Source organism: Neofelis nebulosa, chromosome 5, assembly GCF_028018385.1.
Source record: "Neofelis nebulosa isolate mNeoNeb1 chromosome 5, mNeoNeb1.pri, whole genome shotgun sequence".
In the NCBI taxonomy this organism is placed as follows: Eukaryota; Metazoa; Chordata; class Mammalia; order Carnivora; family Felidae; genus Neofelis; species Neofelis nebulosa.
This window is the reverse complement of record NC_080786.1, coordinates 6,692,129-6,704,471: the sequence shown is the minus strand read 5'-3', so window position 1 is coordinate 6,704,471 and position 12,343 is coordinate 6,692,129.

Below are 12,343 nucleotides of genomic sequence, written 5' to 3'. Positions count from 1 at the left end.
CCTCATTCTTGAAAGAATCAGATGTTAAAGATGAGCTGAGGTGCCCTTTGGTACCCACTCCCAATCTCTCCCTTTCCTCCCTTCTCAGAAACAACCATTTTCGGAGATTTAGAGCACACATATTTTTGCTGGGTCTTTATATTTATATTACATAAATTTTTTTAGCGAATGAGATGTGACATCAGGTATTTTTGTAAAATTTGCGTAAGTGGCATAATATTTCATATGACTCTCTGAATCTTACTTTTTCATTCCACATTGTTTTTTAAACTCATCGTTCATTTTAACTGTTGTTTGTAATCTTATGAGTATACCATAATTTAATGAGCCATTTCTAACTGGTGAACATTTAAATTGGTTCAGATTTTTAGTATTAAAAACAATGCTGCTGAGAACAATTATATACACTTGTTTGCACATATATGCAAAAGTTTCTTTAGGGACATACCCTCAAGGTTCATATATACTCAAACCAAAGTATTCAGAATGCTCAAAGCAAATTCTACCAGTAGTGTAGAAAGTTCCTACTTATCCACATTATCATCCACACTTAGATGTCAGAAACTTTCCATTAATTAATTAATTAATTTATTTATTTATTTTGAGAGAGTGAGAGAGAGAGAGAGAGAGAGAGCAGTGGAGGGGCAGAGAGAGAGGGAGACAGAATCCCAAGCAGGTTCTGTGCTATCAACACAGAGCCCAATGCAGGGCTGATCTCACAAACCATAAGATCATGACCCGAGCTGAAATCAAGAGTCAGATGCTTAACCAACTCACCTAGCTGACCCCGAATCATTTTTTTTTTTTACCTTTTTATTTTGAGATAATTCCCATGCGCCCTTTATCTAGTCTCCCTCAGTGGAAATGTCTTTCACAACTATAGTGTATAATATCACAACCAGGAAACGTACACTGACATAATCTACTGACTTTACTCCGATTTCACCAGGTTTTCGAAGCCTTCATTTGTATGTGTGTATTTTGTTGTGTGCAATTTTACCACTTATAGTGATTCATAGGGTGGCCACAGGGAAGACACAGAATAAATTCATTACAAGGATTTCTTGTATTCCCCTTAACAGCACAGTCAGCACCCTCTCTATCCCACCCCCAAACTCTGGCAACCACTAATCCATTCTCCCTCTCTACAGTTTTGTCATGGCAATAATTATGCACAAATAGAATCATGCAATAGTCTTTGATGTGTAATTGGTTTTCTTTAGTCAGCATTGAGGTCCATCCCAGTCACCGTGGGTATCAGTAGTTCATCTCTTTGATTGCTGAGTCATACTCCATGGTATGGATGTATCACAGTAGGTTTAACCATTTACTCATTGAAAGAGTATCATCTAGGAAATGGAAACATCTAGGGTGTTTCCAGTATTCAGCTATTAAGAATAAAGCTGCTATGAATGTTCACGTACAGGTTTTTGTATAAACGTAAGTTTTCATTTCTCTGGGATAAATGTCCTAAAGCAGCCCCATATACCGAGTGTTTGTTTCCCCCCTAAATTCATGTGTTAAAACTTAATCCCCAGTGTGATCGCTTTTGGAGGTGGAGGCTCCAGGAGGTGTTAGGTCATGAGGACAGAACCCATCCAAATGGGATTTGTGCTGTTATATAAAAGACCCCAGAGACTTCCCTTGACCTTCCCACCATGCCAAGACACGGTGTGAAGACATCCATCTGTGAACCATTGTGTGTGGGTGTATATATATATATATATAATGTGGATTGAACTACAATGTATTACGCTAAGCAAAATAAGTCAGTCAGAGAAAGACAAATATCATATGATTTCATTAATATATGGAATTTAAGAAACACAACAGATGAACATGGGGAAGAGAAGGAAAAATAGGATAAAAAAAGAGAGGGAGGAAAATCATAAGACTCATAATACATAATCATAATACAGAGAACAAACTAAGGGTTGCTGGAGGGCTATTGGGTGGGGAGATGGGCTAAAGGGGTGATGAGCATTAAGGAGGGAACTTATTGGGATGGACATTGGGTGTTATATGTAAGCGATGAATCACTAAATTTTGCTCTTGAAACTAACTTGCATTTAAATATAAATAAATAAATAAATAAATACCCAAATGATTAATGATGCTGAACACCTTTTCGTGATTTCATTTGCCATCTGTAAATCCTTTTTAGTAAAATATCTGTCCATGTCCTTTGTTCATTGTTCTTTTTTCTCTGGCGTTTTTTTCAGTGTTGTTCAATGCTTGTCTGCTGAGATTTGAGAATTTTATACATATTCTAGACAGCAGTCTTTTGCCAGATATGTGGTTTGCAAATATTTTCTCCCTGTTAGCTTGTCTTTTCATCCTCGTAACAGAGCCTTTGGAGATGCAAAAGTTTTAAATTTTGGTGAGAAGCAATTTATCAAGTTTTCCTTTTATGGATCATACACTTGGCATCAAAGTCTAAAGCCTGAAATCCTACATATTTTCCTAAGGTTTTCAGACCTACATTTACCTGCACGTCTGTGATCTATTTTGAGTTAATTTTGCAGTTTAGGTTCACATTTTTGCCTGCAGATGTTCAATTGCCCCAAAACCATTTGTTAAAAAACCTATCCTGGGGTGTCTAGGTGGCTTAGTCGGTTAAGCATCCGCCTTTGGCTCAGGTCATGACCCCATGGTTCCTGGGTTCAAGCCCCACAGTGGGCTCTCTGCTATCAGCACAGAGCCCACTTTGGATCCTCTTTTCCCCTCTCTCTCTTCTCCTCCCCACCACCTTAAAAATAAATAAATGAATAAACAAATAAAACATTTAAAAAGTCTATCCTCTCTCCATTAAATTGTTTTTGTAACCTCTGTCAAAAATCATCTGGACGTATTTGTATAGGTCTATTTCCGAGTTCTCTGTTCCATTTTGCTGACTCATGTGTTTGTCCCTCCACCCTTGCTACACTGTCTCCATCACTGTAGCTATGCAGTAAGCCTTAGCATTGAGGAGAGGGATTCTTCCCATTCTTTTTCTCAAAGTTATTTTAACTGTTCCAGGTCCTGGGCCTTTCCATAGAAAATTTAAAATAAGCTTGTCAATGCCTACAGAACCTATTGCTGAGGGGCGCCTGGGTGGCTCGGTGGGTTAAGCATCCAACTTTTGCTCAGGTCACGATCTCACGGTTCGCGGGTCCAAGCCCCGCGTCAGACTTTGTGCTGACAGCTCGGAGCCTGGAGCCTGCTTCGGATTCTGTGTCTCCCTCTCTCTCCGCTCCTCCCCGGCTCATGCTGTCTCTCTCTGCCTCAAAAATAAAAATAAAACATTAGAAAAAAACTATTGCTGAGATTTTTTTATAGGAATTGCACTAAATTTATAGATTAATTTGGACAGAAGTGACAGTTTTACCGTTTTGAGTCTTACGATCTATGAATAAAGTATGTCTCTCGATTTATTTAAATCTTGAATTTTTTTAATCCATCATTTTGTAATTTTCAAGATACAGATCTTGTACATGGTTGGTTATATTTATACCTGAGTATTCCATTTTTTGGAGTAATTATAACAATATTGGGGTTTTAATTTCAGTCTCCACGTGCTCATTGTTAGTATATAGAAATATACTTGAACTGTGTGTGTTTGTGTATTGATCTTGTATCCTGCCATCGTGCTTAACCTGTTGATTAGTTCTGAGGGTTTATTTTTGTAGATTCCTTGAGATTTCCTACTAGAAAATCATGTCACCTACAAGTAGGGACAGTTTTATTTTTTTCTTTCTACTCTGCAGGTTTTTTTGTTTGGGGGGTTGGGGGTTGTGATATTGCCTTATTGTAATGGTGACTTCCAGTATAATGTTGGTTGAACAAGTTTGGCAAGAGTGGACATCCTTGCTTTATTCTTAGTCTTAGAGGAAAAAGTATTTGGTCTTTCACCATTAAATAGGTGAGCTGTAGGTTTTTTGGTAGATGTTCTCTATCAAGTTGAGGAAGCTCCCCTCTATTCCCAACTTGCTGGGAGTTTTTATCATGAATAGGTGTTAGATTTTGTCAAATGCTTTCTTCTGCGTCAGTTGATATGATCATAACATTTTTCTTTTTTTAATGCCTGTTGATATGGTGATCACATTAATTTATTTTCAAAGATTCAAATTATTTTTCAGTCAGCTTTGAATACCTGGAATAAATCACACTTGGCAATGGTGTATGATAATTTTCATACGTTGCTGGACTAAATTTATTAAATTTTTTTGAAGATTTTGCAACTAAGCTCATAAAAGATATTGGTCTCTTTGTGGGTTTTGTGGGGGGTGGTGGTACTATCTTTGGTTTTGATATCAAAGCAATACTAGCTTCATAAAATGAGTTGGGAAGTGTTCTCTCCTCTTTCACTTTCTGAAAAATAGGTAAACATGATTCCTTTTTAAAAATGTTTTGCCATTTGGGAGCACCTGGGTGGCTCAGTCAGTTAAGCATTTGACTCTTGGTTTAGGCTCAGATCGTGATCTCATGGTTTGTGGGTTCAAGCCCCTCAATTGGTTCTGCACTGACAACGTGAGGCCTGCTTGGGATTCTCTCTCTCTCTCCCTCTGCCCCTCTCCCCCTCTCATGCTCTCTCTCTCTCTCAAAATAAATAAACGTTTAAAAAAAAATGCTAGTTGGAGGGGCGCCTGGGTGGCTCAGTCGGTTAAGCGGTCGACTTCGGCCCGGGTCATGACCTCATGGTTTGTGAGTTCGAGCCCCGCATCAGGCTCTGTGCCGACAGCTTGGAGCCTGGAGCCTGCTTCAGATTCTGTGTCTCCCTCTCTCTGCACCTCCCCGGCTCGTGCTTGCACTCTGTCTCTGTCAAAAATAAATAAACTTAAAAAAAAATTGCTACTTGGAATTTCTCTTCTATAGACTGCCTCCTTGTATTTTTGTCCACTTGTCCCTTGCACTGTTTGTCTTCTAAATTTGTGAGAATTCTTTATGTATTCCAGATATAAATTCACTATCTACTATATAAATTGAAAATGTCTACTCCCGCCCTATCTTCTCCCTTTCTAGTCTATTTAGAAATGAATGAAGAGCAGTATAATGTGGTGGTCATGTGTCTGGCTTCTGGCACATGACTGCCAAGGTTTAAGCCCAACTTCTACTACTTATCAGGCCTATGACTTTGGGAAAATGACATAGCCTGTCCCTGCCTTCATTCCCTCATTGGCGACAGGCAGATAGCAATGGCACAGACCTCACAGCATTGTTTTGACCATAAATATGTGATAACTGAAAAGAAATTCAGAACAGTCACTTGCAAAGAATAAGCCCTCACCATACACGTTAGCTACTATTTCTTTATTGTGATGGTTCTTGTAAAAAAAAAAAAAAAAAAAAAAAAAGATTTTAATCTAAACGTACTCACGTATGCCAATGTTTTCCCTTTTTATGATTTATCCAAGAAATTACTTCTTACAGAATAGAAAATATAAAGATATTTTTCTACGATTCTTCTAGAGGTTTAAATTTCTGTGTGTTTTGTTTTTACATCTTGGTCTATAATTCACCTGGAATTTTATTCTTTGATATATGAGGTCTAAGTCTGGGTTGGTTAGGATATAGCCTGGGTTGCTGTAAACAGAGAGAGCCATATTAATAGAGGTTCATTTCCCTGCCACGTAAAGGTCCAAACAAGAAGTGTAGGACTGGAGGGGCGCGTGAGTCGTTCAGTCAGTTGAGTGTCTGACTTTGGCTCAGGTCATGATCTCACGGTTCGTGTATTCCAGCCCTGCATCGGGCTCTCCGATGTCAGCGCAGAGCCTGCTTCAGATCCTCTATCCCCCTCTCTCTCTGCCCCTCCTGAGCTTCCAATCTCTCTCTCTCTCTCCCCAAAATAAATAAACATTAAAGAAGAAGAAGTGTAGGACTAGGAGGGCAGCTCTAGAGTGCCCAGGAGCCAAGTCTCCTTCTATCATGCTGCGGTAACATCTTCAGCTTGAACCTTCCCTCTGTGGTCCAGAAGGACTGCTCTGGTGCCCACTGTTACGTCCGCATTCCAGCCAATGCGAAGCAGGAAAGGGAAGGGCACATTCTCTCCTCTAAAGGCGTAATTGAAAGTTGCCCACAATTCTTCTCTCACAGTCCCTCACGCAGCTACCTGTTGCCAGATGGCTAGGTTCTCTAACAAGAACACCTTCCCTTTCAGGTTCTGGGCCTCCATCACAACTATCCATCACAGACGACCAGCTCTGGATGCACCTTTAGGCAACAGCACACCAGCCATTAAGTCACTTCTACGGGTCAGGTCTGGCCCACCCACACAGACACCCAATGGTTACCAATTCTGAAGACCAACTCCAGCCCACACGCTACGGTATATTTCTCTACCACCCACGGGCTGTGTGCTCCTAATAATTTCTCCCCACTATCCCTCTGTCCTGTGGTGGCTACTTGTCACATCTGCTGCTTTGGGACCCATTAAAGTCTTCTTTACTACTTTTAGTAGCTAAGCACTACCTAATTTATAATGCTTTGTATTTTCCTTATGTGAATAACTAATGTGGTTTCTGTCTCCTCAGAGGACCTTGGGTGATAAAGTGGCAGTGTGCCCAACTGAAAATTCTATTACTTTGAAAACAGGAGAATGGATATTGAAGGATAACCAATTATCTCTATCACAGAATTCAATATTTTTCTATATTACTTATCATTTGTTCCAATATCATTTTTTTCAAGAGCCATTCACTCCCCAAATGATTTGAAATCCCACCTCTGACATGCATAGTATCAAGTTCCTAAATATGCTTGTATCTGTGGGCATTCTGTGCAATCCCGCTAAGCTACTTCTGTTTCCCTATACTGGTAATGTACTATGTAAATTACTCTAGCTCTCTAGGTACTCGGGCAAGCACTCTCCCTTCCCTGGTCTTACTCAGAATTTTATTACTGTCCTGGCCTTTTCATTTTCCATATGAATTTTTGAATTAGTATTTGTTCCATAAAATCACCTGCTAGAATATTTATGAAAATACACTGAATTCATAGCTTATTAGGAAAGAACTGACATCTTGAAAATATTCAGTCTCCCGGTCCAATATCAAGATCTATCTATTCAGATATTTATGTCCTTCAATAACATCTGAAAGTAATTTTCATAAAATACTTGCATGTTTTTATTATATTTATTCCTAGGAAATATTGAGTTGCTATCATACAAATATCTTCTGTTCAGGCTGCCATAACAAAACGCCATAGACTGAGGTGCTTACAGACCACAGAAATTCGGTTCTTACAGTTCTGGAAGCTGAAGTCCGAGATCAGGGTGCTAGCATGGTTGGGTGAGGTCTTCTTCTGGATTGCAGATTTCTCGTTGTATCCTCACACAGAAGAAGGGGCTAGGGAACTCTCTGGAGACTCTTTTGTAAGGGTTCTAATCCTACTCCTGAGGGCTCCACCCTCATAACCTAAGCACTTCTTATGACACCCCCTCCCATTGCCATCGCCTTGAGGATTAGGATTTCAGCATATGGATGTTAGGAGGATACAAATATTCAGATGATAATGGAAGGGTAACATTTTACCTTTTATGAGTATCTTCCATGACTAGTTTTTGTTATTGGATAGGAATACTATTGGTTTTCAAATGTTGATCTTGTATCTGGAAACCTTTCTGGACTTTCTTATTAGGACTACATTTGCACATTCTCTTAAATTTGCCTTGTAGACAGCCATGTCTTTTGTAAATAAATGTTTATCTCTTCCTTTCACCCTTTCAGTCTCCATTCCCCTTCTTCTCTTAATGCGCTGAGTGCCTCCTGCGCAATGTTGATCAGTGACAGTGAGAGTAGGCATCATAATCCGGTTCCTGACTTTAGCAAAAAAACCTGAGAGAACTGAGGATACGGGGCAACAACTAACCCAATATCTGGATTGAGACAGGCTCTATAGAGAAAAAACAAGACCTGAGCATTTGTGTAACAGCAACAGATCCTTGGAATGCCATGTATGCCAAAAAGAAGCTTGAACTGGAGACTTTTAACAAATTGTGAAGGACGAGGATGGGCTAGCATGAGAGTGTAGAGTTCTTGAGGGGCCCAGAAATAGGGGAGCTCACACTCTCTTTCATCCTTTTACTCCAGGAACACCATCTGACTTTCACAGGAAAGGTGAGGAAGAATCTTGCTAAAGCTCCCTCCCTCGGCTGGCTGGGGAACAGCAGCCACTGCCAGAACTCCCCCCCCCCCCAGACCAGTATTCTCTTATCTCCCCTTAAGAACAAAGCTTTATTCTACAAGGGGAAGAACAATAGAACAAGAGCCTAAGAGCGTGATGGAAACCCACTATAGCTGGGAGAGACAAAACAAACAAACCAACAAACAAACAAAAACAAGGAAAAACTCTCTGGGGATGGAGGCGGGGAGACGGGAATATACGGGGAGGCCCAGAATTATATGGAGAGGCAGGAACACTTTTGGAGGCTACCTTCCCAAGACCCAGGTTCACATACCCTCCCAAGACTGAGGTTAAGTCAATACATCAAAGAATGTTTCCCTTCCTGCCCCCCACCGCCATGCTAGCAAATGTCCTATAAAAGTCACAGTGGAATACAACTGAGAGCTGCAGGAAGTGGACTCCCTCGGAAGGACAGCACAAAGGGAAGACCTAAAGTCAAATAGAAGAAAGTGTCAAACTCAGCCCGGCCACTGATTCAACTGCCACCACCCCTACGACCACCACCAGCTGACAGCCCGCAAAAGGAAAAGAAATGCCCAACTGTGCCACTTGGAGTCAATGGTGGCCTACGTTTAATAAAGCTGAGATGATAGAACTTCCCTAACATAATATTAGGAAGTTCCCTAGCATGAAATGTTGGGGTAGATTTATTATGCGTGAGCTGCATATCAGTCCTTTCTGATCTAACCCTCAAGATAGCCAAGGAGACTTCCCTACTGTAATGTATTGAAAAATACACTAGTGGGGGGGGGGGGGTGGGGAAGCAGCATCTTTAAGAAGTTTGTGGTGTCTGTCCTCTGCAATCCAGGTCTAATGATGGCATATGCTATCAGTGACCTGGGTGCCTTGATTTCAGGGGGATGATGTGTTCCAGAGTAGCAGAGGCCAAATTGCAGTGCATAGCTGCCTCAATTAAAAAGACAGGTGGGTGTACCTTTACTCTAATAGGCAGCAGAGGAGAAGAGGTAATAAAAATAACTTGAGACATAGCACTCACTGAGAATGGCTAATTGATGGAAATGAAATAGACGGGAAGTCCACCAAAATTCACTGGATCTACTTAACAGGAAAAACCCCAGATCCAGTGGCCAGAAACACAACGTGGGTCACTACAATTAAGAGTCAAGCCTCTCTCCCTTAACGACTTCACAGACTAAGGTCCCTTTGCTTGAAGGGAAGACAAATTCTCCTTAAAAGAACGGTATTACAGAGCTCCCATAAGTGTAAATGCTGTAAATCTTCCATCAGGCTTTCCCCAAAGGGACCTGAAATTGTTTTCTGTAGTAACTGTGCACTGGGGAAAAGGAAATACTCAGACCTTTCAGAGATTACAAAACACTGGCTGGGTTGACACTAATTTGCTTCTATGCCCTACCAGTCAAAACGGGGGCCTATGAGGGTCAGGTGATGAACAGAACTATGACTCAAGGTCAAATCATAGTAGATCCAGTAGGTCCACTGACCCCTTCTCTACTGAATCTAGATCTTTGTAGTTCAATGTAGTCACTACTAGCCACATGTAGCTATTTAAATTTAAATTTCCACTGTCTCCATATGCTCTTTTGGGCAGCATTGGTGGAGACCAGGGATTGGCAAATTATAGCCTGTGAGCCAAATCTAGCTTGCTTTTTGCCTTTTTGTTTTGCTGTTGTTTCATTTTGTTTTGTTAGTTTTATTTGTTCTTTGGTTGGGGGGGGTTATAGCCTACAAGCTAAGAAAGGTTTCAACCTTTTTTTTTTTTTTTTTTTTTACATCCCTGGAATAAATCACATCTGATCATAGTGAATGATTTTTTTTAAGTTTTTTTTTTTAATGTTTATTTATTTTTGAGAGAGAGAGACGCACACAGGGGAGGAGCAGAGAGAGGGAGACACAGAATTCGAAGCGGGTTCCAGGCTCTGAGCTGTCAGCACAGAGCCTGATGCGGGGCTAAAACTCATGGACAGCAAGATCATGACCTGAGCTGAAGCAGGACATTTAACTGACTGAGTCACCCATGTGCCCCAGTGAATGATTTTTTTTAATGTTATCACTGGATTCAGTTTGCCAATATTTTTTGGAGTAGTTTGAGAATAATAGGTATTAAGTCTTCTTTAAATCTTTTGTAGAACTCACCTGTGAAGCCCTCTGGTCCTGGGCTTTTGTTTGTTGGGAGTTTTTTGATTACTGATTCGATTTCATAGCTAGTAATTGATCTGTCCAAATTTTATATTTCTTCCTGATTCAGTTTTAAATTTTTTTTTTTTAATTTTTTTTTTCAACGTTTTTTATTTATTTTTGGGACAGAGAGAGACAGAGCATGAACGGGGGAGGGGCAGAGAGAGAGGGAGATACAGAATCGGAAACAGGCTCCAGGCTCCGAGCCATCAGCCCAGAGCCTGACGCAGGGCTCGAACTCACGGACCGTGAGATCGTGACCTGGCTGAAGTCGGACGCTTAACCGACTGCGCCACCCAGGCGCCCCTAGTTTTAGAAGGTTATATGTTTCCAGGAATTTATCCATTTTTTCTAGATTGTCCAATTTGTTGGCTACACTTTTAAAGGGTTGGGAAGGAGGAGGAGACAAATAGCTGTCCCACAAAGCCTAAAACATTTAGTAACTGGCCCTTTACAGAAAAAGCCTGCTGACCCCTCACGATTGAAATGGCATAATTGACAACAGGCAAAATCCCCACACTGACTCTTGGGTATATGGTGTAAGAGCTATTATAATAGAGCCAAGTAGAAGGTGCTTGAACTCGCTGTTCATCCAGAGAGTAAACCAAAAGCAATATCACGTCCCGGGGGAATTTAAAAGATTAGTGCCACCAACAAAGAGTTTACAGATGTAGAGGTAATGACATCTATCACTTTCCATTTAACTCACTAGTTTGGCCTATGCAGGAGGTAGACGGATCTTGGAGAATTACTGTGGATTATTGTAAACCTAACCAGGAGGTGGCTCTAAGGGCAGCTGCTGTTTCAGACACAGTATCTTTACCGGAATAAATCAACATAGCCCCTGGTGCCCATACGGAGCTATTGACCTCGCAAATGCTTTTTCCTCCGTATCAATTTGTAAAGATTACCGGAAGCAGCTTGCTTTTACCTGGCATGGCTAGCAATACTACTACATGGTTTTGCTGCGGGGCTAGTAAACTATCTCTGCAGCGATAGTCTGCAGAAATCTTCATCTTATTGGCATTCTACACAACAGCACGCTTCATTCTTGATATTGTGCTGATTAGATCTGATCAGCTGGAAGTAGCAAGTTCTTTAGTTGCCTCAGCAAGACAGATGTGAACCAGAGGATGGAAAATAAACTCCATTAAAATGCATATAACCTCGGTAAAATTTCCAAAGGATCTAGAGCCTGTTGAAAGATTTCCTCCAAAGTGAAATACAAGTTAATTTTTTTTTTTAAATATACAATAGCACCAACATTAAATACATGGCATAAATATAACAAAATAGGTACAGGAGATGTAAGTTGAAAACTACAAAACACAATGTAAGAAATCAAAGAAGAAATAAATAAATGTGCATGATCTGAATTGTTCATGAGTTAGAAGACTCAATATTGCTAAGATGTCAATTCTCCCTCAGGCTGATCTATAGATTCAACACATTCCCAATCAATCCCAGTGTAATTTTTTGTAAACACTGATGAGCTGGTTCTAAAATGTATAGGAAGAGGCAAAGAAAGTAGGATAGCCAAAACATTTTTCAAGATAAACAAAGAAGAAAGTTGGAAAATTCTCATTACCTGATTCATTCACCATAAATCATTAGTAATTAAGAAGTGCAATATTGATAAGAGAAGACATATGTAGACACATTCTGTTAGGGAACAGAATAGGGAGCCCAAAAATAGATGCATGTATGTATCCTACGTATGGTGAATTGATTTTTGACAAAGGCAATTCAGTGGAGAAAGAAGGAAATTATAAATGGTGCTGGGACAACTGGACATCCATACAGAACTTTGATCCACACTTTGTATCATATATGAAGATTAACTCTAAATGGACTGTAAACCCTAGAGCTACAAAACTCCTAGAAGAAGATACAGAAGAAATATATTTTGACCTTGGACTAGGCCAAGATTTCTTAGATAAAACACAGAAAGCAATATACATAAAAGGAAAATAAATAAAGTATACATCATTAAAATTTATTGTTCCTATTCTGAAAAAGACAC